This window comes from Schistocerca americana, chromosome 9 (genome assembly GCF_021461395.2).
Source record: "Schistocerca americana isolate TAMUIC-IGC-003095 chromosome 9, iqSchAmer2.1, whole genome shotgun sequence".
In the NCBI taxonomy this organism is placed as follows: Eukaryota; Metazoa; Arthropoda; class Insecta; order Orthoptera; family Acrididae; genus Schistocerca; species Schistocerca americana.
Window position 1 is genome coordinate 85,853,464 of NC_060127.1, and position 27,627 is coordinate 85,881,090.

A 27,627-nucleotide genomic window follows, 5' to 3' on the forward strand; every position below is an offset into this window, starting at 1 on the left:
TTTATACCCACAGTATGTTTATCCCACTATTTGGCAGTTGATTGTCCCACTTAGAATAATATATAGATGAAGGCCGTACTTGTGGTAACAGGCGACAATGGCTAAAACACAGTAGGCTTACGGAACGACAAATGCAGCATCGATCCCTTTTGAATGTAGAGGTACTAGTCTGTGCTTCTTATGTGTGAATCTGTGTGTTTATATTCCGTCGATATCAACGTGGTACGCTGCAGTTCTATCCAATGTCACAAGTGCTTTTTCACAAATGTATTGTAACTTGCCACTGGTTTCATGATTTTTATCCCTACGTGCGCTTATTTTGGAAACATTTTTAGAAACATGTATGTCTTCTGGAGGTGAGAAAATAATTCAAATATTTCGTAAACCACTTAAAACGAAGCAAAACAAACATTACGCTTGCGACGCTTCTACAGTTCTTCTTTCTCGCCGCCTGGAGCGCTAGTGTGGCTCCAGCTATCAAACGGTAACAACTTTTACAGCAGTGAGTGTCGCACTGTTATGTTAGACTGTGGTGTAACTGTCTGAGGTTTGTGGCAGTGGACTCCATCCCTCGACATAAACTGCGCAATGCGGCACTGGCGAGCTGCCTGCCTCACCTACAGCTTACCATATGCACTTCAGTGTGTATAGATTTCTATGCTTCTGACAAGCTTGTTTTTGTCTTTGAAATAAAAACATGTCAAAGATTTTTTGACTTACTACAAACCCCAAACCAAAGAGGATCATTTGGCTTAGATATATAGAAGTAACACTGATACAGGTTTTTTAAAATATGTATTGTGTGTAAGTGAATTTTATCCTTAATGAATGCAGCCGAACATTGCGAGTGTTCTGTTATAGGGTGTACAATAATAACCAGTCTCAGTCACAATGGAAGATGAATTTATTTAACACAAGACTGGTTTCGGCTTGTGTCCTTCTCCAGGAGGTTTACATTTAGTTACATGTTTCTGTACTCCACGTTTGAGATCACTGTTTAAAAGAAAAACAAATAATGTGATGACAACTAAACAGAGACAATGGAAACAACTGGAACAATCTTTCTGTGATGAATATTTTTCAACACATGTCACTTAGCCACTTCCAGTTTCAGTTATGTCTATTTAGTCACATTATTTGGTTTTTATACAAACACTGAGTATGGAAACATGTAATTGAATGAAAACAATCTGAAGGAGGTCACAGGCCTGAAACTTGTTGTGTGTAAAACAAAATTGTCTTGTATTGCGCCTGGTAGCAGTTATTATACTATACCATGCATTATACATTTCTGTTTTATGATAGATTTTTATGTCCTTGTCCGCAGCTTGTGGTCGTGCGGTAGCGTTCTCGCTTCCCGCGCCCGGGTTCCCGGGTTCGATTCCCGCCGGGGTCAGGGATTTTCTCTGCCTCATGATGACTGGGTGTTGTGTGATGTCCTTAGGTTAGTTGGGTTTAAGTAGTTCTAAGTTCTAGGGGACTGATGGCCATGGATGTTAAGTCCCATAGTGCTCAGAGCCATTGAGAGCCATTGAACCATTTTATCTCCTTGAGAATCTCATCATTATTCACAGAAATCTGAAGGCTGTAAATTCAACTAAATACTTAGGGATTACAAATAACCTAAATTGGAACGATCACATAGATAATGTTGTGGGTAGAGCAAACCAAAGACTGCGCCTCACTGGCAGAACACTTAGAAGGTGCAACAGGTCTACTAAAGAGACTGGTTACACCACACTTGTCCACCTTGTTCTGAAGTATTGCTGTGTGGTGTGGGATCCGCATCACGTGGGAGTGACGGATGACATCGAAAAAGTACAAAGAAGGGCAGCTCATTTTGTATATCGCGAAACAGGAGATATAGTGCCACAGACATGATACGTGAATTGGAGTGGCAATCATTAAAACAACGGCGTTTTTCGTTGCGACAGGATCTTCTCATGAAATTTCAATGACCGGTTTTCTCCTCTGATTGTGAAAACATTCTGTTGGCACCCACCTACATTGGGAGAAATGATCATCACGATAAAATAAGAGAAATCAGTACGTGCACAGAAAAATTTGAGTGCTGGTTTTTTCCGCATGCTGTTCGAGAGTGGAACAGTAGAGAGACAGCTTGAAGGTGGATCATTGAACACTCTGCTAGGCACTTTATTGTGAGTAGCAGAGTAATCACGTAGATGTAGATGTGGAACAAAATGTCTAATCTCTCTAATCTTCAAACCAACTTTTGTGTTGAGGACAGCTTTATTTAGAACCTAGGTGTCCCGATACAATGTTTACCGAACTCGAAATGTTCATGCTGCAATTATTACTTGCTGGCTATTCCTGTGAAGTACATTTCAATTAATGAAAATAGCTAGTTGTATATATTCGGAATGAGGTCAAAAAGTAAACAATTACTTAGTTCATATTTGTTTTGTGTCAAGGCTATTTATGCTTTGTGTAAGTTCATAATATGTACTGTATCTGCTAACCATGTATAATGTGTGTTTCTATTAGATGTGGATGTAGTTTGTTTTGTTTATATTATGTTATCACTTTGGAAACACGACACAGTTAACATAAAGTACTGTAGGTATATACACACATTCATATTTTCTCAGACGAATGATAGCTAGTAATATAGGAGTGAAATAATTACAAAAAAATCATAGATAAAAAATTATTTATTTAAGAAATCAGACATATGACAAATGCCAATCTTTGAAACACACTGTTTATATTTTGTAGGTTATTTGTCAAATTTAATATCTTTTAAAATATGATAGTATAAAAATACAGAGATTTTTATGAGTATCTTTGGATCAAAAGTTTGTGACTTACATGCATTTGTAATTAACACAACATCATTAACAACAGAAATGTTGCTTTAAAGAAAGTAATGTATGTAACATTTTTAAATGGATTTTCTCGCAACAAAATAATGCAAAAAGAGAAATACAAAATGGCAGCAAAACTTAACGAAATCACACAAAAACAGCAATATCTGCTCAGGTACCCTCTTATTTGTGCAATGGCTAAACATGAGCAAACTGCACAATTATAAATATAGCAATCAAACGCAGCAATTATTAGATTAGAGTAACATACAATAGCAAAAGTCTAAAATCTAGATAAAATCAACAGATTAAAGATCGACACAAAACAAGAAATTTATTGCTTTCAGTGCTTTTATGGCATATCTTGTGATGATAGCATTGCATTAAGCCCCAGCTTAGACAAAATGTTAAGACCTACAATATTGTGAGTGATAGTAATCTAAAAGTCGTTCACTGATAATGGTAATAAAAACTCAACCAACCTGAAATATACTGGTTAGTGCATCATTTTTCACTCTATTATTTCATTAAAATGTCTCACATCTAAATCGTTCATGCCCTGTGGAGGGGCAAATCCTAAATGTTACATTTGTTGCGTATAGGTTAACAAAAGTAGTAAGTTATGTCCACATATTATTAATAACTGCTGAGCATAATCTGCACACTTCCATGAAATAGAAAAACGAGGCAACAGAGCTAGGAAAACATAGTTCTCAAAAACCTATATATTACTTGAATCAATAAAAAATCAACAAACAATGACGATAACAATAAAATCAACACTGATACGAAATATTCATACCTAGAAAATAAAGATATCACGTAACAAGTATTTTCTCTATGTGCACAACAGTTCTTAAATAAAACAGTAAATTTTTATTCATAACATAGATAAATTAGGAGAGTATTTCTTACACCTGTTCTCATAACAAAAATTTCTTAACACATGGAAAATTAATAAAAAGAAATAACATTAACATATAATGAAACTGTTAAAATTAAAAAGAGAAATTTGATAAAAATTTAAAACATTCCAAATGCAAAGGCAACAGTGCTCCTTTAAATTCTCATCCAGTTTTATTTTTAGTTTTTGTCCATTTCAGATATACGTAACTACATTTGCTTTACATCAGCCTTTATTTATTTAGGTGTAGTTGTCATAACGCAACGCACAAAAGTGTGTAACTATGGTCTCTATGTGCCTGTGGCCATATTTATCAACAGTTCCCTTATCACAGTGTTATCTGGTAGGTAAAAGGCCACTTTGATCATAATTGGCCAGGTATATACACCCACTACACACATTATATTCCCAATTGTCAGTGCAATACATGTTCAGTTGCTTGAGTTACATCATTCATGAGAGAGCATCTTATATAAGTAAAAATGTAAATGTATGAACATTTTTCATACGTGATCTGTGTCCACAATGTTATTGTTGGTAGGCATTTAGTGTCTGCTTGACCTGATAATAATAGCATATTACACAAGTGTTATGGTGTTTCCTGTAACTACTCTGGACAGTACTATCAAGAAATTCAGTCCATACTCTTCACTACCAGTAAGTTAATATAGAAACTGCAGCTAGCTCTCCTATGGGCATGATGGGAAACTATGTTTCACTGTAATTGCTAATAAGTTATAATGGCAATGACATGTCTCAGTCACAGGGTTTGCAGGCCAAGCTCCATCATTGTACCAAGCCTTCTGACTGTTTACTTGATTCCACAGAACCCATTCACTTAAAAATGAGAACAGTTTTGGAATAGTTTCTGTAAGCACCTACTGATATCCTAGAATTTAGCACGAAGAGCCATTTAAGAAAATTGTAGCTGGCACTGTATCTGTCACACAAAGGAGCATAATTGAGCATTGTGAGGAAAAGCGTTTTACTTTGATAGTGAAGACCTATCCTCTTGCTGTATATAATGATGGAACCTATCACGGAAGCTCCACATAACGTTTTTTAAACAACAATAGTAATTCTGGCTGTCGTGCCCCTCTATTTTAGCACATTTCTCGGATATTTTTGTGAAACACTTAAATATTAACATTAACAAGTATTACGTAAGGGTTCTCATTTTATCAGGCATTTTCGAATGGCGTTAAATATTCCATTAAAAAAAAACATACTCACTTTAATATCGCATTCTATACGAATTTTGGGAGCATTGTCCATGCAAGAAAATTATGTGCCTCTCCATGTACTATCATTTGCCGAGAGTCCAGTTTCAATAGATTGAACAAAAGGTGTGAGACATCTTGTGTGTATATATTAAGAACAACAGTGGCCCTACCTTTCATGCAACATAATGTGGACCTGTGCAGAAACGCATCCTCGCCTTGAATGCTGGGTGAGTGGATTTCTTAGTTCTGAAGTGGTGGCCATCTCAGTCAGTTGCATGCTAACCTGCGTACTTTGAATGTTCTTAACTTCTCTTTTCTGTCTCTGTTGTACACAGCATAGCATTGCAGTCTTTGTGTACCATAGATGGAGGAAAAGTGTTCCATAGTCAGACACGAGAGATTATCTCAAACGCCAAATATTTATGTCGAAAGATGTAAATGAGGTAGCTAAAATCCCATTAAATAGTGTGTTAGGGAAAGTGGCAGCAGGCACTGTCACTTTCTGTCACACAAGACTGAGATTGAAGCATGGAGAGGGGGGAGGGAGGAATGTAGTTATACATATGAAGATGGTATCTGTTCTTTCGGACACGTGACCGTGCAGCTCTCTAGAATGAAATGATAATTAAATCAAGACCCTAAGCTGCCGACAGGCGTTGATATACATCAACGGGGACAGCTGAAAATGTGTGCTCCGAATGGGACTCGAACCGCATGATTCCTAAGGCTTCTCTATTCTAAAAAATGTGCAGAAGGAGAGGATGAAAATTTAACATTTAGATAATTTTGATGAACAGGTTGTCAGAATACTAATACATAACTTCTGCATGAAATGTAAACAGCACCAACATTTAAGTTCCTGGTTCCATTACTCAGAGGAAATACCTCATTTTAAGGAGGCTTTTCGTCATGATTTTCGCCACAAATGTTATGCTTGAGGTACCCCAGTTTTTACTTTTGTTCCTATCATACCCACATATTTAAATACTCATGTCGCCACAAATGTTGTACTTGAGGTACTCCAGTTTTTACTTATGTTCCTATCATACCTACATATTTAAATACTCATGAAATTCATATTATATAGCATTTGTCAGATGGAGAGGGTCATAAGGTAAAAGTTACATGCCAGCCGAATGTTTGGATATACAAAGCAAAGATTTTGAATAATGTAGGGAATTACTGCATAAAATCGTTTGTGTCACTGAAATATATATTCATAATTATGTCTAGACTGAACAACTGTTTGGATGGATCAGTGGAAGCAATAAAAGCGCCTCTTTCAAAAGGACAATGTCTCACTGTAGTACAAGCAGACAAAAAACCACGTGTGCATGTATGGTTATGAAGCAAAAAAGATATTTTTGTGCCTTGAAGTTAAGTAAATGGTTCCCCTACTGAAGAAAAATCCGACTTTGCTCGTATCAGAAAGTAAAATGGAAGATTAGCTTGAAAAATGTACTGTATTTTTCAAGGTAATTATGTGACCCTTACAATTCACTTCCAATGTCTGCAGTATTGAAGTTCAACTGAATTATTGTCTTTCTTGCATCAAGGTCTGGAGCAGAAATGAATATTCAACTTGCAGAATAACTCCATTGTTACACTTGACAATCCTACTTTCAACTTTTGTTTTTGCTGAATTATTGTTCATTCTGACAAAACCCACCAGGGGTAGCCGAGCGATCTGAGGCGCCTTGTCACGTTTTCGCGTGGCTCCCCCCCCCCCCCCCCCTCCCCATCCGTCGGAGGTTAGAGTCCTCCCTTGGGCATGGGAGTGTGTGTTGACCTTAGCGTAAGTAGTTAGATTAAGTAGTGTGTAAGCTTATGGACCGATGTTTTCAGCGGTTTGGTCCCATAAGACCTTACCACAAATTTCCAAAATAGTGACAAAAAACGGTCACTATAGTGATATACTACAACCCCCTACTTAGCGCTCATACAGGGATCATGAGGATAAGGTTAGAATAATTACTGCATGCACAGAGGGATTCGAACAATCATTCTTCCCATGCTCCACGCATGAATGGAACAGGAAGAATAATAACTGGTAAAATGGGACGTACCCTACACTCCGCCATGCACCTCACAGTGTTCTTCAGAGTACAGATGGAGATAAACTGTTAATACAATCGTTGGCAGGCACACTAATTGTTTCTTAGAGGTTCTGTGAGATGTGTGACTGTGTGAAACCTTCAGCTAGTAAACTGCACATCCCCTACCACACAGTGGCTGTCCACAACGATGCTCCCCCTCCTCTCCCTTCCTTTGTCCCCTCCCCCACAGCACAGTCTGCATGGACCCAGCTGTTTTGGGCGCACACTACCTGCTGGTATGCCAGGCATTACCTATGCTTCTGATGATGCCTTCATATGTAGATGATTACAGGGAGATGACACTGTTAGAAACTTGTTACGAAATAAAAAGAGGCATGCATATGGTCCATGCTTGATACAAAAATTGCAGCACACTGTAAATATTTTTAAAAAAATGTAATGTCGTATGTAACTAAATGACAAGAATTGACAAAATGAGCTATCTAGTCACAAGATCCACATTGCACTTTTCATCTACAAGTTCGGAAGCAGGTGCTGGTAGATGGTTATTGTAGAGCTAGTTGTGTGTATTACCTGGAGAGCTCAGCTGATAAAAGCATGTCTACAGGAGGCAATAGACTTGCCTCAGAATGCTGGCTTAATACGTTCGAAAGTTTCATAACAGCCCTCTGGTGCAGAATGAGCTATATAGATGATGGACCAACCATCAGTCACATTCCTAGTGGGTTGTCATCGAGCCTAGTCCCACTGCTAAAGCCTCTGTTGGTGAACTGATAATAGCTGTGAGCCTGAAAGCACTTCAGTAGACCTCGTACCAAAGCAGTTGTGTAGTGTGTGTCCTTCACCAGCGCTCTTCTAGTGCAGTCCTCATTTGTGAAGGACTCACTCAAGAGGACAGTGAAACAGATCGCAATGTGGAAGGAATGCCATTGGTTATGCTTGATGGAATGATAATATGGCATGGTAATAACAGAGTGTAGGAAGGGATAGGGTGTGATAAGAAGATAGAATAATAAAGCATGATAATGGCATGTTGATAGATGGCTCTGTCAGTTAGGTAAAGGGTTCAGTGGTGTCGTCCAGTTGATATAATGGCCATTTGAGCATTTCTCCTGATACATTTCGGTGAGAGGCAGAGGTGTGCTAATAGATGGACAGACTCCATTGTTTGGGACAGCCTGCTTGATGTGACAGGTAGAGACAGACCTTGTGATGAAACTTCCTGGCAGATTAAATCTGCGTGCCGGACTGAGACTCGAACTCGGGACCTTTGTCTTTCGCGGGCAAGTGCTCTGCCAACTGAGCTACCCAAGCACGACTCACGCCCCGTCCTCACAGCTCTAATTGCACCAGTACCTCGTCTCCTACCTTCCAAAGGTAGAAGCTCTCCTGCGAAACCTTGCAGAACTAGCACTCCTGGAAGAAAGGATGTTGTGGGGACATGGCTTAGCCACAGCCTAGGGTAGGAAGGTAGGAGACGAGGTACTGGCGGAATTAGAGCTGTGACGACGGGGTAGCTCAGTTGGTAGAGCACTTGCCCGCGAAAGGCAAAGGTCCTGAGTTCGAGTCTTGGTCCGGCACACAATTTTAGTCTGCCAGGAAGTTTTCTATCAGCGCACAGCCCGCTGTAGAGTGAAAATTTCATTCGAGACCTTGTGATCTTGTCCTAGTTGATGTAGTTGGCCACTGAGAAACCGTACTGGTACACTGAAGAGAGAAGATGATTCCAGCACATTTCAGTAGGCTTGAATTTATGATGATAGATTGAGGTAAGCCTCAAATTCTCAGACTAGCCTCTCTGAAATGACAAGCAGAGAAAGACCCTTGTTACATGATACCAATTGGCGAAGTCAGGGTTGGAGGGTTCCTACTGATACATTGACACATGATGGTAGGCTGCGGCTAATATCCAGTACTTGAGGTAAACTTCCTGATGTGATAGGTACATAAAGGCCACTGTGATACGGCCAGTTGATTAAGCACTTGTTGGAGTTTTCCTGCTTACACACCAGGATGCAGTAGCACTTGTAAATGAAGGGCAGACTCCAATATTTGAGGCAGGTTCCAAGATGAAATAGAGAAAGGGTCATGAGGTGTGGTCCCAGTTGGTGTAGTGACCGTTGAATGGTCCCTACTGGTATACTGAAGCGAGAAGCGGTTTCCGACGCATCTCAATGGGCTTGAAGGCATGCTGATAGACGGAGGCCAGCCTCCAGTGTTCGGGATAGCCTCCTTGCTGTCCAGGCCACAGTGAGAAGGGTGGGGTCAGCGTGTCAATGCTGTAGCAGCGCTTGGCAAAGGGTGCACGCGGCCGAGGTACTTTGTATACAGACGTCTTCTTGTCTCCACCGCTCCCGGCGCTGCTGCCGCCACCACCAGAGGAGGACTCCGGCGACCCCGCCTTGAAGGCCATCTTGTACGGCTCTGGGGGTGGCAGTGGTCCTCCACCCCCGGCGCCTCCACTGCCGCTGCTGCAGGCCGTACAGCCGACTCGCAGGTTGGGCGAACTTCTGTGCCGAGTGGGCTTCTTACCGGTGGGGTTGTTCCTGCTGTGATTGTTGACATTATTGTTGCGGTCTGGAGGAGATGCGCGGTCCTTGGGATTGCTGGATACCCCACGTCGTGTGACCATCCTGATGGAGCTCTGCACAAACCAGAAAAGCAATACGGACGCTAGAAGTTGTCGCAACAAAGAAAATAAGCACCATTAAAACAGAACATACATTAATGAGATTTTCACTCTGCAGCGGAGTGCGCGCTGATATGAGAGCTCCTGCAAAGTTTGGAAAGTAGGAGACGAGGTAGTGGCAGAAGTGAAGCTGTGAGGACGGGGCGTGAGTCGTGCTTGGGTAGCTCAGTTGGTAGAGCAGTTGCCCGCGAAAGGCAAAGGTCCCGAGTTCGAGTCTCGGTCCGGCACACAGTTTTAATCTGCCAGGAAGTTTCAGATCAGCGCACACTCCGCTGCAGAGTGAAAATCTCATTCTGGAAACATCCCCCTGGCTATGGCTAAGCCATGTCTCCGCAATATCCTTTCTTTCAGGAGTGCTAGTTCTGCAAGGTTCGCAGGAGAGCTTCTGCAAAGTTTGGAAGGTAGGAGAAGAGGTACTGGCAGAAGTGACGCTGTAAGGACGGGGCGTGAGTTGTGCTTGGGTAGCTCAGCTGGTAGAGCACTTGCCCGTGAAAGGCAAAGGTACCGAGTTCGAGTCTTGGTCCAGCACACATTTTTAATCTGCCAGGAAATTTCAGAATACACATTGTTGACTGAAAAACACTACTGAAATCCTGCAGGTAGCACAGGTAAAATACAGGGATCAAAAGGTTGATCTCAACAATTATAAGAGTGGAAGGGCGTGAAAGCGGAGCAGTAGTAGTGATCGGAATGAGACAGGTATGGATACTACATCATGTAATTCAGTCTAAACATTAAACTAATGGGAAAGGGCACCGTGGAGAGAATAGGAAAGGGAATTAAAGTTCAAGGAGTAAAAAGGAAAACTTTGACATATGACAGTGACATTGTAATTCTGTTGGAGACGGCAAAGTTCAGGGTGAGTTGAAACCAATTGATAGTGTCTTGACCTGAAATTATAAGATCAAAATCAACTAACACAAAACAAGGGTAACGAAATGCAGCCGAATTACATTATGCAGTGCCAAGGGAGTTGAATTAGTATATGTTTATGTGATACAGTAATCTCTAGAATCATGTACAAGCCCTAATGACGTAGTGTTACTACACTTGTGATAGTACTTAGAGTGCGCTTGTATGTGATGGAGACACATTTATGTCATCTCTATTGGACGCCTATGTGCTACTAACGACAATTTTGTAAGGCCTGCGTGTTATAGGTAACTATTAATATCATTATTGTTTGCCTTGATGTTGTAACCTGTATGTGTACTAAGGTATGTAACTAAATTTATATGTATACATGTTATATAAATGGAATCCAAGCCCACTTTTATAGTGTTTCCTGTCGTCCCTAGATCCGATGATGGCTGCTTTAGTTTCGTCGAAACCGGTAATCATGGAATAAAAAGAATTCCTGCGATCTTGGCTACCAGTTTATTGTGTTACAAGCATCTAGATCGCTCCCACATGAGCACAATGTGCTCCCTACAAGATAAATCCATTGTTTGAGCAACCACTGATACAATGCGACCCTTGGAGCAAAGTCAGTCACAAGCACTGCATGGACCCGTTGTGGGTGGTATGGGTGAAATTGTTGTTCGTGGAGTACTCACCACACATGTGCAGCGCCCATTTCACGTGCAATACAGAGAGTACTTGTAGTGGAGTCCTCTGCAACACGTTCCAGCACCTCATCAAAATCGGGTGCGCGAGTGGTATTCATGTTGCCAGGCCCCTCGTCTCTTCTTTCATATGAACCAGGTTGAGAGAAATAAATACTCGTCGTGACGGATGCGCCTGTTAGGAAATCGTTCCCTGTACAGTCTTTGAGCAGTGACAGCACTGCAATGTACTTCCCCATACACAAGGAGCTCATCAGTGAGTTCAGCGAAACTGTATCGGCACTGATCCACGGTATTGTGCTGTATGTCTCTGAACAGCACTGAGTAATGAATGTTGTGTCGCTGATTCATGGCACGTTTGAGAGGTGGCATTAGCCCCCTCTCATATTTCTATCTTACTCTGAGTAATTCGATTTTCCTCTCTCATTGCATGCGGTGAAAAGTTGCTATTCCTTCACACGCGGACTTCCCTCACAGCGTGTCTTGTCACCTGGGTGCTCCAGTGACAGGCGGGCACTTCTGATCTTGAAAGGGTTAAGCCGACGGGTGTGAGGGAGTCGAGTGGATGCTTTCCAGACGCCGACATTGTCATAAGAGCGGGGGCGGCACGCCCACAGGGGCCTGACGGAGCGGCTGGGCTAGGGATTCCGTTACTTCGCAGAAACTTAGTGAAAACACTTTCTGGCGGGGCAACAGCGAGGCTTGGGAATGACTTGTGTTCCCAGGCAGTCTTGGTGGGCAAATTCTCGCGTTTTCTGCAAAATCATATCTGTGACTGGCTTGCTCAGGGGATAGCTCCGTGACGTAGCAAAATCGGCGCATAAATTGGCGCCAAGTATCTCCATTGGTAGAATAGTAGTGCGTCGGCAATAGAGTGGAATTTTCCGCCGGTTTTCGAGTTGCTGATTGGCGGGTTTAACCACGGCCACTGTCGTGGTGGCGGGAATGTTTCTGTGTTCGGCTTGTAGAGGTGCTCTTGTATGAGTCAGCTCTCGCCTTTTGGTCAGAGTAGGTTACAAGACTGAGCTCTCGCTGCTCTGCACAGCCTGCCTTCCGTTGGCTGTCTGATATACTTTCATTTGATTGTAACTGTTTGACGAAGTTGCTGAAGTTTCGACTTCAACGTAACTTTCCGAGTACAGTTTGCAATTGAGCATTCTGCGTACAAGCGGCCTATGTTGTCCGTCTTGAGCAGTTTTGGCTAAAGCTGACTGTATCGGAGTTACTGTGTGACTTCGCTTGTTAAAATCAATCACTGTACCATCAATGATTGTTGGGCGAGCCTTCTTCGTCTCCCTCAGAGGCGCAATTGTATTGATAGGAAGTCTTTAGTCTGGAACAACCAGACCAGGATAATTTGTTTTGGGCTACACTTGCGACATTATCATCACCACGATGGGATGTCGAAGCAACCAGCCATCGCCTCCGGTACGCCAGATCGTGTCCTTGCAGTTAAGAAGACAGCTTGGTAATGTATGTCCGCAGCACCGGCAGATTGGGGAATTTTTCTCTGTGATAAACAGAGCTCAGCAGAGCGCGCCTGTTCCCGTTTTTTCTTACGTGGTTCTGTCTTGGATGTTCATTGTCTGAATTCTCACTGCTGTAGCAGCAATTAATGTCGGGTGGGCTGGGTATTTCTCTTAAGATTTGAGTTGCAAGGAATTGGCTCCACACACCACTTGGTCATAAACGTCACAAGCTAGTTTACGGACAACTTCACCTTCACAGCATTTATTTGAGTATCCAATTTGATGTATTGTAAGTGTTTCATGTGTTTTGTTAATTATTTCGAATTTAGACGTAATAAATCAAATTGTTATTTAGGATAGAACTTTCTTTCTGTGGATCGGTAAAGCAACCCTTTCATTTCTCACTAAGTTAATGAAACATTCCTTTATCACATTAATTTATATCAAATTAAATTAGCGCAGGTGCCAAACTCTTTTCTACTCCACTTGCAGGGTCGATTACAAGCAGTTCGCGTTTCTTCTTAATCCATGTGCAACAGCAAGAGTCGGAGTTAAAAATGGGAGGGGGGGGGGGGCTTAGAGCATGATTTCCATATGAAGATTCTAGAAGAATTTAGTGTTAAATACACTGCTAGCCCCGGCATCTCGCACGTTCTGTCATGGGAAAATGTAAATATGATACAACAGAGCCACCTTATGGACAAGTAAAGTCAACAAAATCCGAATCATGACTTCCTAGTATTCAGGCTCGTCGTCCTTGTTTTCTTGCAGGAAATAAAAAATATACACGTAAATAAACACCACAGTATGGGTAAACTTGTATGCATGTTGTATGAAATCAGAGTCTCGCGGCGATAACATTGAATAAAATGTTCTCGGCTGGCGAAGTACTTGGCCAAGCTCCTCACTCCACATGTGGGACACTACGAACATCATATAAAAAACTCAGCAGAATTTATCAGCAGAATCTACCGTCTACGCCTTAGTGAGGATGATATTACGGTCAGTTTTGATGTTGGGGCGCTGTTTATGGAAGTGCCTATCAAAGACGCTTTGGACACATAGTAAGTAACGTGGTCGACCTATTTAGGCACACTCTTACGTCCTCCTTTTTCGTGTACATCGGCCAGTATTACGATCAGACAGATGGCGTAGCAATGGGTAGCCAGTTGGCTCCAGCTGTTTGCAAACCTCTTCATGGAGAATTTTGAGGATATTGCCGTAGATACTGCGCCATTGAAGCCGAAGTGTTTCTTTCGATGCGTTGACGACACGTTCGTCATTTGGCCACACGGACGCGAGAAACTAGACGAGTTTTTGGAACACCTCAATGGCATCGACAGTAATATCAGTTCACCATGGAGGTGGAAAAAGATAATGCATTGCACTTCCTCGACGTCCTTGTCCACCGTAAACGAAATGGGTGCCTTGGCCACAGCGTCTACAGAAAACCCACGCACACAGACCTGTACCTGCACGCTACCAGCCATCATCATCCAACACAGAAGCGCACAGTATTACAAACATTGGTGCATCGTGCAAGAGTAATATCAGACGACGATAACCTGCCCCACGAACTGAACCACCAACGCAAGATTTTCAGGAATAAAGGCTACAGCGCCCATCAAGTGAAAGAAGTGATTTCTGGGAAATATCAGAATAAGACCACCGGCGAAGAGCAGGGAAAGAAACTTGCTTTGCTGCCATTCTGTGGCTCTGTGTCGGGCAAGATAAACCGCTGTTGAAAAGACACAAGATCAAATCAATCTTCAGGCCTCCAACGAAAATCCGTCAATTACTGAGACCAGTTAAAGACGCAGAAGGTCTCGGAACACCTGCAGTCTACGTAATACCTTGTGAGTGTGGCCGGAAGTACATCGGATAAACAGTTCGCACTGTGGAACAACGAAGGTAAGAACATGAGAGATATTATCGCCTACGCTACCCAGAGAAATCTGCGTTAGCTGAGCATGCGTTAGAAAACGGTCGCCACATAAAATTTGACGATACCTCTGTCGTGACTCGCACTAACGGTTTCTGGGACAGTTTAATAAAGGAAGCTGTTGAAATAAAAATTACCGCAAACACCCTGAATAGAGACGGTGGGTTGCAGCTCAGCGCTGCGTGGGATCCAGCGATCGCGCCGTTGAAGAGGGCACATCGAACGCCGACTCAAAACATGCCCATGTATGGAATGTCACGGGCACCAGTGACGTCACAGCCGGCAGCTAGCGTATATAAGGGCGCACCAACAGCCCACTGGCAGTCATAACACGTGACAATGGCCAAGGAATGCTTGGCCGAAAGCTCGTGTAGTTTTAAGCAATTGACGCGGTTGGAAACCCGAGATCATTTTAGTCATTGTATGCATGTTAGTTGCAAATAAGCTTGAAAACAGTAATGCTAGACAAAGCGGTATACTAGTATAATTCCATATTGTAATGCCACTTCCCCGGACGAGAAATAAAAAATCAAAAATTAGCTCCCGATACCCCAAAGATTTCTTCCCAAGTCCCCAGTTCCCAGAAAAGTGAATAAGCGAACGAAGTTTCATTTATCACTATTATTAGGACAATAACAAGTAATTAAATCAGGAATCTAAGACTTGACAATTTAGCAATCTACGAAAGAAAGATTAAATTTCAGTAAAATTAAAATCAAAATCATAATAAATCACAAAATTAGCATACATTACCATTCGCAAAGTAGAACCAACGATCCCAAAGAATACTCCGTGTGAGTACTCTTTGGGAATCGTGAGTAACGACTAAATATAATTCAATGCATTGTCACTACGTTACGAGAGTTAGCCGAAGCAGGACGTATATTTGAATGCTCGTACATGTAGGCGCGCTTAGATTGTTTTTGACACTGAATAATTGCGATCTATTATGACGCAGTAATACGATCTTCTGACTTCAAATATCACAGCATTAGAATTCGAACGGAGGACTTTTACCTACTAGAATAAAATGAACTTTTAACTAGATAATTGAACTAAACATTACTTAGACAGTGATTTAGGCAACGAACACTGATAGACAATTTTCATTCAGAATAGCCAGCAGTTTATGGAACTTCAGTGATAAGTCCGAAGCACATAATTTAAATCCCCCCCAACATCTGGGAAAGTTTTCTTCTCAAGCCTCGGTTAGGAAATGACTGATATTGTGCAATAAAACACCCTCTAGTGCCAAGTCGTGCATTTGTGATTTAAAATTCTATCAAAATATTGACATGAAACTCCCGAGTAATAATTACGTGCAGCGATAATATTTGACTGTAGCGCTCGGTGCTTGTGTAGAATCTTTGACTCAAATAACAAGCCCACTGTTACGATTTCTTAGATACTTGAAATTAAGACCAGCTTGTAGGGAATTTGTTGTGGATGTGACTGTATTGGTTTTATCATTAATATTTCATCATTAATCAGTTAAACATCGATCACGAACGATTAATTTCGATTCTTGGCGAAGTAAATATCTCACGCACGTCCACATTTCGGTTCAGCACTGTTATTTTGTGTAACGTCGTCTTCGTAACTTGATAACGATCCCAACACTCTACCGACTGTAACCGAGTTTTAGCCGGGGCCAAGTACAAATCAAACAAAATCATCAAGAAGAAGAGTCGCTATAATATCTACTAAAGTTGGATTCTCTGAGCCCAGGTTCCCTGCCTCAAATTTTTAGTGGAGCATTCTATAAGTCCTGTTACATTATTGCGCGCTCGTAAGATAACACCCAGTAGATAACTTTACAATAGAACACGACGACGACGTAACTTAAGAATTCCAAAGTTTGTACCCTAGTCGACAGTGTCAAAATCCTTTACTTCTCTCGGCAAAACCCAGCTGTCACCGCAGCAGAGCCGGGAGCCACTCACCAGACTGTTAGACTGGTCCTCGGAACCCAGCCTCGCACTGCCGGCGGGCGCCGCAGACTTGCTCCTGGCGTGCGAGCCCGCAGTCCCGCCCCCGCTCTCTGCAGGGTTGGGGGCGGCGGCGGACTTGGCCCTGTGGAGCGCCGCGCCGTTCCTCGCAGGCTGCTGGCTCCCCCTGCCGTTCGCCTCCCCTGGCCGCTTGCTCTCTCCTGTCGACCTGCTGCCAAAGCATCCCAGCACATGAGCAGTTTATACAATGAAGGCTTTCACGACCGGATGGTACTATTGCTGATAATTCTTCCGGGTTGTATGGCCGTGGTCCATGGAATTATTCTATTCCTAACGTTTCGTCCAATACTACGTTGGACATCCTCAGAGGTATGGCTGGTCCTGTTGAGTCCTACCGGCAGGACTCAACAGGACCAGCCATACCTCTGAGGATGTCCAACGTAGTATTGGACGAAACGCTAGGAATAGAATAATTCCATGGACCACGGCCATAGAACACGGAAGAATTATCAACAACATGCGCAGTTTGCCAAAAAACATTAAATAGGAAAAGGTGAAGCTGTCGTCAGTAGGAAGGTTGGTTGGTCACCACAGTGCCTTAGAAGGATTATAATAGCAAAGAAAACAATCCGACTTTTTTAGTCTGTTCTCAATATCGGTTGATGTACACTCATGCTCATAAATTAAAGATAATTGCAGAATGTGGTGCCACACAACGTGGCACTACAGAAAACTGGCGCTAATAGCATAGGCACACAGGGAACACACACGACAAAGATCTGTAAGTCGACGGTATTGGTGATAAGTTGAGAAAACCGCCCCCAAAACACATGTGCTACAAAACGCCACTGTTTACTGCGCATGTACCCCGACGTCAATATGGGATATGATCACCGTGCACACGTACACAGGCCGCACAACGGGTCGGCATACACAGGATCAGGTGGTCGAGCAGCTGCTGGGGTATAGCCTTCCATTCTTGCATCAGTGCCTGTCGGAGCTCCTGAAGCGTCCTAGGGGTTTGAAGACGTGCAGCGATACGTCGACCGAGAGCATCCCAGACGTGCTCGATGGGGTTTAAGTCTGGAGAACAGGCAGGCCACTCCACTCACCTGATATCTTCTGTTTCAAGGTACTGCTCCACGATGGCAGTTCGGTGAGGCCGTGCGCTATCATCCATCAGGATGAAGGTGGGACCCACTACATTTCTGAAAAGGCGGACTTACTGGTGCAAAATGACGTCCCAATACACCTGACCTGTTACAGTTCCTCTGTCAAAGACATGCAGGGGTGCACGTGCACCAATCATAATCCCACCCCACACCATCAAACCACGACCTCCATACAGGTCCCTTTTGAGGACAGTAAGGGGTTGGCATTTGGTTCCGGATTCACGCCAGATGAAAACCCGGCGAGAATCACTGTCAGACTATAACTTGACTTGTCTGTGAACATAACGTGGGACCACTGTTCCAATGACCATGTACCGTGTTCTTTACGGGCTCTACTGTGACCAGGGGTCAGTGGAATGCACCTTGCAGGTCTCCGGGCGAATAAACTATGTCTGTGCAGTCGTCTGTAGACTGTATGTCTGGAGACAACTGGTCCAGTGGTTGCGGTAAGGTTCGAGCAAGGCTACCTGCAGTACTCCGTGGCCGTCTGCGGGCACTGATAGTGAGATATCGGGCTTCTTCTTGTGCTGTATACTGTGGACGTCCCGTACTGTAGCGCCCGGACACGTTTCCTGTCTGCTGGAATCGTTGCCATAATCTTGAGATCACACTTTCTGGCACACGGAGGGCCCGTGCTACGACTTGGTGTGTTTGACCAGCCTCCAGTAGCCCTAGTATTCTACCCCTTATAACGTCATCAATAAGTGTACTTTGAGCCATTTTCAACACACAGTCAGCATTAGCAGGTCTGAAAACGTCTGCACTCTTACACGCTGCACTGTACTCTGACACATCGAGCGAGGTGGCGCAGTGGTTAGCACACTGGACTCGCATTCGGGAGGACGACGGTTCAATCCCGTCTCCGGACATCCTGATTTAGGTTTTCCGTGATTTCCCTAAATCGCTTCAGGCAAATGCCGGGATGGTTCCTTTGAAAGGGCACGGCCGATTTCCTTCCCCATCCTTCCTTAACCCGAGCTTGCGCTCCGTCTCTACTGACCTCGTTGTCGACGGGACGTTAAACACTAATATCCTCCTCCGTACTCTGACACGCACCAACACACCTCTGCGTATGTGGACTGCTGCCAGCGCCACCGTGCGACGGCCGCTGGTCAAATGCACAGCCAGCTCGTACCGAAGTGATTTAAACCCGGAAACCGCCAACCAGAACGTTGTTTCACCATGTTTCAGCATTATCCTTAATTTATGAGCATGAGTGTTCTGCGTACTGCTCAGTCGACTTTGCCGCTTCGCTGACGTATGTTGCAACCGTCTGCCGCTAGAGGGCTCCAAGTTGTAGCGTGTAACATGGCGGTGTGTAACGCAATTACTGAATGTGAGTGTGTGAGAAACAGCATGCTGGTATCGAGTTTATAACGGCAGGAAATGTGCTTCAAATTGAAGCCAATGGAAGAATAAATCTGTGTACAGTGATGATTGTATTGGCACCAGTAATGTGCTACGTGCTCGTATTGAAGGAAGCGGCGGTGTCACCCTCAACATGTGTGACTGAGGCCGGAATGGAAAACCTCCAAAAAAAGTCAAGACGTCGCCATCGGCAGGTAAAGTCATGCTCACAGAGTTCTGAGACGGTCAGTGCGAGATGCACTTGGAATTCGTGCTTAAAGGCACCACCATAAACTCTGCGCGGTACTGCGAGACCCTCAGGAAGCTGGAAGCACGAATTCGAAGAGTGCGTCCACACACGGTGCGCACTCTCCTACAGCATGACATTCCCGGATGATACACGAGTGCCACCACGTCTGCAGCTACCCGACGTCTTGGGATCACTGTCGTCGGTTACAGTACATACGATTCTGACTTCGCTCCATCCAATTTTAATCTTTTTCGAACACTTACAGAACACCTTCGAGGAGTTTACGTTGATAATGACGGAGCGCTGCAAGAAGTTGTGAGGCTGCAGCTCCGTCATTCTACACCGACGGTATCAACAAACTGGTTTCTCGTCGGTAGATCTGTGCTTGTCGCCAGAGTGACTGCATTGGGAAATAAATACACTACTGGCCATTAAAATAGCTACACCAAGAAGACATGCAGATGATAAACGGGTATTCATTGGACAAATATATTATACTACAACTGACATGCGATTACATTTTCACGCAATTTGGGTGCATAGATCCTGAGAAATCAGTACCCAGAACAACCACCTCTGGCCGTAATAACGGCCTTCATACGCTTGGGCCTTGAGTCAAACAGAGCTTGAATGGCGTGTACAGGTACAGCTGCCTATGCAGCTTCAACACGATACCATAGTTCATCAAGAGTAGTGGCTGGCGTATTGTGACGAGCTAGTTGCTCGGCCACCATTGACCAGACGTTTTCAGTTGGTGAGAGATCTGGAGAACGTGCTGGCCAGGGCAGCAGTCGAACATTTTCTGTATCCAGGAACATGCGTTCGTGCATTATGCTGCTGAAATGTAGGGTTTCGCAGGGATCGAATGAAAGGTAGAGCCACGGGTCGTAACACATCAGAAATGTAACGTCCAATGATCAAAGTGCCGTCAATGCGAACAAGAGGTGATCGAGACGTGTAAGCAGTGGCACCCCATACCATCACACCTGGTGATACGGCGATATGGCGATGACGAATACACGCTTCCAATGTGCGTTCACCGCGATGTCACCAAACACGGATGCGACCATCATGATGCTGTAAACAGAACCTTTATTCATCCGAAAAAATGACGTTTTGCCATTCGTGCACCCAGGTTCGTCGTTGAGTACACCATCGCAGGCGCTCCTATCTGTGATGCAGCGTCAAGGGTAACCGCAGTCGTGGTCTCCGAGATGATAGTCCGTGCTGCTGCAAACGTCGTCGAACTGTTCGTGCAGATGGTTGTTGTCTTGCAAAAGTCCCCATCTGTTGCCTCAGGGATCGAGACGTGGCTGCCCGATCGGTTACAGCCATGCGGATAGGATGCCCGTCATCTCGACTGCTAGTGATACGAGGCCGTTGGGATCCGACACGGCGTTCCATATTACCCTCCTGAACCCACCGATTCCATATTCTGCTAACAGTCATTGGATCTCGACCAACGCGAGCAGCAATTTCGCGATACGATAAACCGCAATCGCGATAGGCTACAATCCGACCTTTATCAAAGTCGGAAACGTGATGGTACGCATTTCTCCTCCTTACACGAGGCATCACAACAACGTTTCACCAGGCAACGCCGGTCAACTGCTGTTTGTGTATGAGAAATCGGCTGGAAACTTTCCTCGTGTCAGCACGTCGTAGGTGTCGCCACCGGCGCCAACCTTGTGTGAATGCTCTGAAAAGCTAATCATTTGCATATGTCAGCATCTTCTTCCTGACAGTCAAATTTCGCGTCTGTAGCACGTCATCTTCGTGGTGTAGCAATTTTAATGGCCAGTAGTGTATGTAGACAGAGAGTAAAGATGTAGAATGTTAATAACTTTTGTTTCACTTGAAAACCTTAGATTTTTGACATAAATTCCGTGACATTACTTTTCAGCGCTCCCTCTTATATGGTTGTACCTTGCTAAAATTAAGAATGCTTAATCTGATTAATACAGGCTCGAAGAGTGGGCATACAGCTACTACATCGATGAGTGTAACTGACATCCCCCTTTTCAGAAAAGGAAAACGGAGTAATAGTGATAATTATTAAGGGATAAGTTTTGTAGACACTGTCTATAAATCATGACCGATAACTGGCTGAAACACAAAGTAGAAATATCTGAGATATTTAGTGATTCGTGGAACGTGTATCGAAAAGACAGATATGACGTCATAGGAGGGAGGGGGGAGAGGGGGTATGGTCACTGCAGTTGACAAAAATGTCTTTACTGAGGTCGAATTTTTTGAGTGCGTGGTCGCGTATGTGTCTAGGAGAAATCAAATTGATAGTTTGATGTTTTCACCGACCACCCGATACCGCTAAGACGGTTTCAGAGTCATTGACAGAAAGTCTACGGTCAGTACTGCGGAAAGACCCAGATACTACAATATCAGTTGGAGTGTAGGCGCCTATGGATTCATTGCAAGGGAGATGGACAAACAGTGTTGTGGGGTCCTTTTGAATATGTTTTCCGGAAACTGTCTCGAGCAGCAAGTTCGACAGGCTACACGCAATGAAATTATTTTAGACCTTGTAGCTACAGACAGGCAGGACCTAATCGGCGACGTCAGTACAAAAGTGGCTCTGAGCACTATGGGACTTCATCTGAGGTCATCAGTCCCCTAGACTTAGAACTACTTAACCCTAACTAACCTAAAGACATCACACACATCCATGCCCGAGGCAGGGTATGAACCTGCGACCATAGCAGCAGTGCGGTTCCGGACTGAAGCGCCTAGAACCGCTCAGCAACAGCAGATGGCTTCCATATTTATGTCCACCAATAGGTGTCCTCATAGTTCTGACAAGACAGTGTAGTGCTACAGGGATATTCATCAACTAAAATTGAAATAAGGCCCTCTGTAAGTTATGTAAACTACGGATCATTGCTAGGACTCACCCTTCCCCATTGTGCCTGCTGTCAGCGGTCCCCAGACGTTTGCCACTGACAACACTGCCTTCTATGGTGTTACAGTTGCTGCCGGAACATGGTCTCACACCGTCTTGGGACGCACCATCACAGTTACCGTTGCTGCACGCACGCTGGTTGTTGTTGTCAGTGTGGTTTCCATTGTGTTTGTTGTCTTCGCTGGTGGCAACACTGCCGCTGTCCAGCCTCGCTTCAGTCCCGTTGTTGGCAGCACTGCCACCATTGCCATTGCTGCCTCTGCCACTGCCTCCACCGTTGCCATTGAGGCTCTGTCTGTGGCCGTTCCCATTGGCGTTGTTGCCATTATGCTTGCTGGCCGAATCGTTGCTTCTTTTCCTCCTATTCATTTTGTTGTTACCGCCATTTGCATTGCCATTCTTTGCACTGCTCCGGTTGTTTGCAGATGCCTTCCTCCCATTCTCGGCCTTTACTCCGTCGTCTTTTTCCTTGTCTGAAAGGAAAAAAAAACTTAATTCGTTATTCATATCCATCAATAATACAACCATAGCATATACAACACAGCTGACTGATATTTTTGGTGTGTGTATCACTTAGCACATTAGAGTTTAGTCTGAAAAGTTCTTGGTTTCACCTGTAGATCACAGCAGTAGATCCGTGATATTTTTTCTCAGAGGTACACAATACTTTCAACAGGCTCTATGTGAAATTACAAGTCACGGCTGCAGGCAACAGTTGAAATAAGGCGTGGTGCACGAATTCTCAGAACTGCGGAAAATAGTTTAGATAGTTTTTTTTGTAACAGATTTTATGCTGAATAGTGTTTTTGTAACAGATTTTATGCTGAACAAAATTCATCCCAGGTTTGTAAATGTGTGCAACACTTCTTCAACTTCTAACTTGAAGAAATTAGCTGCAGCATTTAAATAAGAGCGTAAAAGTGTCCGAGATGGTACATATAAAGGACAGGTTTGTGGAAAACATAAAACTGCATTTCCAGTTGTGCGCCATGAAAATTCCTTGCGGTCTCCATGCCTGAAGCATCGAAATCAACTCTTATTACAGATGTGATTACATTGGAGTAGATCAGGTGAGATGATAGGTTGAGAGAAGAGAATAGCAAAACTGTACGTACATAACAGTTGACTATAGACTCAATTAGATAGGTACACTTCGATAAAAGACCCAATTATACATTGATAATTCACTTTCGATGACTGAAGAAGGTAAAAAAAAATACTGAAATACGTAGGCGTGTTGAAAATTAATGTCTCCTGATTTTTTAATGCTGTTGTCAATATCGGCTGAGGTATGAAAAAGAAGTTTTCGCGACGGCACTTGTAAAACATTCTCGGTATTCTTGCCGCGTCAGTTCTGGATAAAATCTCGAGCTTTCGACGATTACCTCCATCGTCGTCGTCAGAAGCTGACTGTATTCACTGCTTTTTTTTCTCCTTTCTTGATTTTCAAATTTGCAATTCCCCCCGAAGGGGGCGGGCTAGGAGCAGCTTAGTACGCTGCTCTACAGCCTACAGACTTTTTTAAAAACGGAAGAAGAAAAGAAACAGGAGTCTTCACTGCTGCTGTGGTGCCTTATTTATAGCCCGTGGACGGCTTATGATTGGTCGGCGATTACGTAATGCTGTCGCAGACGGTGTCAATGTCTGCGCTGGTGGCGCCACCGCTTCTGTTGGAACGTAAACCTTGGAAGGAACGTCTCTGCTGCTTCTCTGCACCTCAGATGGTATCCGCTATCGCGATTAAAGTTATTTTTGCTCATTCTTATTTCAACAGCCTCCTTAATAACAGAATCCCAGTACGTGGAGGCATGGGACAGAATTTTTGTTTCATCGAACAAAATTTTATGTTTGTTCGTGAGGCTGTGCTCCGCAATTGCCGATTTCTCCAGTTCTCTGTTTTTAATGTGGCGTTGGTGTTCCGCACAGCGGTCGGAAACGGTACGAATCGTCTGCCCTATATAATTGCTTCCACACTCACAGGGTATATTATAAACTCCAGGGACCCTGAGGCCGAGATTGTCCTTAACAGCGGGCATCATCCCCTTAATTTTCTTAGGACGACGAAAAATCGGTCTTTTAACTCGTCTACGCAGGACTATTTTGCTGGAAATCGCGCCACAAAAAGGAAAAACCGCAATCGGTGTTTCATCCTGTGAGTGCGCAGCAATTTTTTATATATATATATATATATATATATATATATATATATATATATATATATATATATATATAATTTTTTTTTTTTTTTTTTTTTTTTTTTTTTTTTTTTTTTTGTGAGAACTCTGCCTTTATCTCGGGTGCACCATAGCCATTCTTTCGGAACACGTACTTGAGATGGTTAATCTCGGACCTTAAGTGGTCCTCGTCAGAAACAGTTTTTACTCTATACACCAACGTATAACGGCTCTCTTCTGAGCAGGATGATGGAAACTCTGTGCATTCAGGTATAAATCTGTATGCGTCGGCTTACGGTATACAGAGTGGCCAAGACGCCAGTCCGCCTGTCGTTGTACTAAAAGTCTAAGAAGGGCAGTCTCCCTTCCTTCTTCATCTCGACAGTGAACTGGATGTTCGAATGTATGCTGTTCATGTGTTCCATGAATTGTTCCAGAGCTTCTGCGCCGTGTGGCCGTGGGATTATAACAGTCCGAAACCGGTCGTGTGAAAATAAGGTAATTTACAACTGAAGCGGTATTTTCAACCTCTGCTCAAATGCTGGGTTTCTAAATTTCTCTGTAGTGCCTCGCGAGAAGAGCGTCGTATTTGTTCCTGGGATTCGCTACTGAGTTCACGGAGTATCTCTGTAATACATGCATGCCGATCGAACACACCGGTAACAAATCTAACAGCAATTGCTCCCACGTCTTGCTTTAATCCGACACACTCGAACAATACTGAACAATGGGTCGCATCAGTGTTCCGTACGCGGTGATACTCATAGATGAACTACAATTTTCTAAAATTCTCCCAACTAACCGAAGTCGGCCTCTCGTCTTCTTTACTACCGTTCATACGTGTCCGTTCCATTTCATATCGCTTTGCAACGTTACGCCCAGATATTTAAAAGACTTGACGGTGTGAAGTAGCACACTGCTACTGCTATATTCGAACATTACGAAGTTGTTTTTTTGTTTATCTGCATTTTCCTACATTTGGAGCAAGCTGCTACTGGTCACACCAACTGGGACGCTGGTATCAAAATTAATGTCTCAGAATGTGCAATGTGAAAACTTGAAATATGTCAATAGAGAATCAACCAGGCCAAAACATAAATAAAGCAAAGTAATACACTGACGAAAAATATTTATAAGATAAGAAATATGTAAATAACAATTATGGTGTGTAAGAAAAATGTTAAGAAAAATGTTTTGTAAATTTATTTAAGTTCTTTGCATATCAATGGTGACAGTGGACTACCCGCACCAAGCTCTTTGTTGGCGGGAGAGCCCGCGCATTGATACATAGGGAGCGCGGAGAGAAGTGCGCAGCATTGTCGATAGAACACTCCTGAGTCAACTTTTGTGCAGTGAAGTTGTGTGTAGAGACAGAGCGGTGTGCTTGTTCGCGACCAGCAATATATTATTTGAAGAATACTATAATTATATAATTGGTAATTATTTATGAATTATTAAAAATTGACGTCATGAAGACATCAAAGATATTTAAGCGCTAACTGCATATTGTAAGTTCGTTGTTACATTTTTAATCTGTTTTATGTAAACGATCCACAAACTAAAGTTTTATAGATTGAATCATTATAAAGAGTTAAAAATTTATATTCAGTCATTTTCAGAATAGTTCAGTTTATCTCAGTCAATATCGTATTATGTTTCATTGAACCCAATAACCACAGGATTTAACTTTTGTTGAGTTTTCCCAATTTTTTAAATTTAATAATGACACCGAATTTTGCACTAGCAACTTCAACCAAAAAAGCAAATTAGTAAGTACAGTTTTAGCTCACATATTTGCAGTCCTAGTAAATGAAGGCAAGCCCAAATAATTATCAACAATAGATCAGAGTGAGAATATTCAGACATGCAGTCAGATGACGTTATCCAGAGGCGACCCAGTAAAATAAAAGGTAGGGAAAACATATATGAATGTTTTCAGGTTCACTGCATAGACAACCAGTACTAAGGGCCACGGCGTAAGCTTATGTGTTCACTTCGAAATAATCTTCTTTTGATCAGTCACATTAATATCGTTACCAATACAGGCACAAGGCGTACAGCATTGTGTACGCTAAAGACTATCAGATCAGACACGTTGTCAAAAGCAAGTCCAGACGGGAAAGCTGCAAGGCACAAAAAGTTAAAAAAAAATTGGCTCTGAGCACTATGGGACTTAACATCTGAGGACATCAGTCCCCTACAACTTAGAACTACTTAAACCTAACTAACCTAAGGACATTACACACATCCATGCCCGAGGCAGGATTCGAACCGGCGACCGTAGCAGTCGCGCGGTTCCGGACTGAAGCGTCTAAACCGCTCGTCAACCGCGGCCGACCACTAAAAGTTCAGTTCTCTTTCTTTCTTTAATTAGACGGAAAGAAAGTTAAATTATTTTATTCTACACGGGAAGGTTATCGTCCAAACGCATTAAGTTCAATCATTATTTCCTTTTATTTATTCGTCGGGAATTTTTTTACATAAAAGAAACTTTATTGACATACCGTATCTTTAGTCTTCGTGTCTACTCATTTATTTCTCAACATAGTCACCCTTGCGATGAAGGCATTTCTCCTCACGAGAGACCACTTTTCCGCGTGGGATTAGCCGAGGGGTCTAGGGCGCTGCAGTCATAGACTGTGCGGCTGATCCCGGCGGCGGTTCGAGTTCTCCCTCGGGCGTGGGTGTGTGTGTTTGTCCTTCGGGTAATTTAGGTTAAGTAGTGTGTAAGCTTAGGGACTGATGACCTTAGCAGTTGAGTCCCATAAGATTTCACACACATTTGAACATTTTTTGAGAGACCACTTTGTTGATACCGTCACTGTGCAACGTCTGACCTCGTTGACGGAGCCACCGCCTCACCCCTGCTTGCAGCATTTCATCGCTATCAAAGTGAAGTACTCGGAGGCGTTCTTTTACTTTTGGAACAGATGAAAATCGAATGGTGCCAAGTCGGGAATGTATGGAGGTTGATCGCTGACAGCGAACCCGAGGCGTCGCACAATGATCAAAGGTTCAAATGGCTCTGAGCACTATGGGACTTAACATCTGAGGTCATCAGTCCCATAGACGTAGAACTACTTAAACCTAACTAACCTAAGGACAGCACACACATCCATGACCGAGGCAGGATTCGAACCTGCG

At 43.3% G+C, this 27,627-nt stretch overlaps 1 non-coding gene across 1 annotated transcript; it reads left to right on the top strand.

The window, feature by feature from the left end:
- The first annotated feature begins 9,851 nt into the window (after window positions 1-9,851).
- On the top strand, window positions 9,852-9,926 carry Trnas-cga. The gene has a single exon. It is a non-coding gene; the product is annotated as a tRNA-Ser (tRNA).
- Window positions 9,927-27,627: the final 17,701 nt, after the last annotated feature.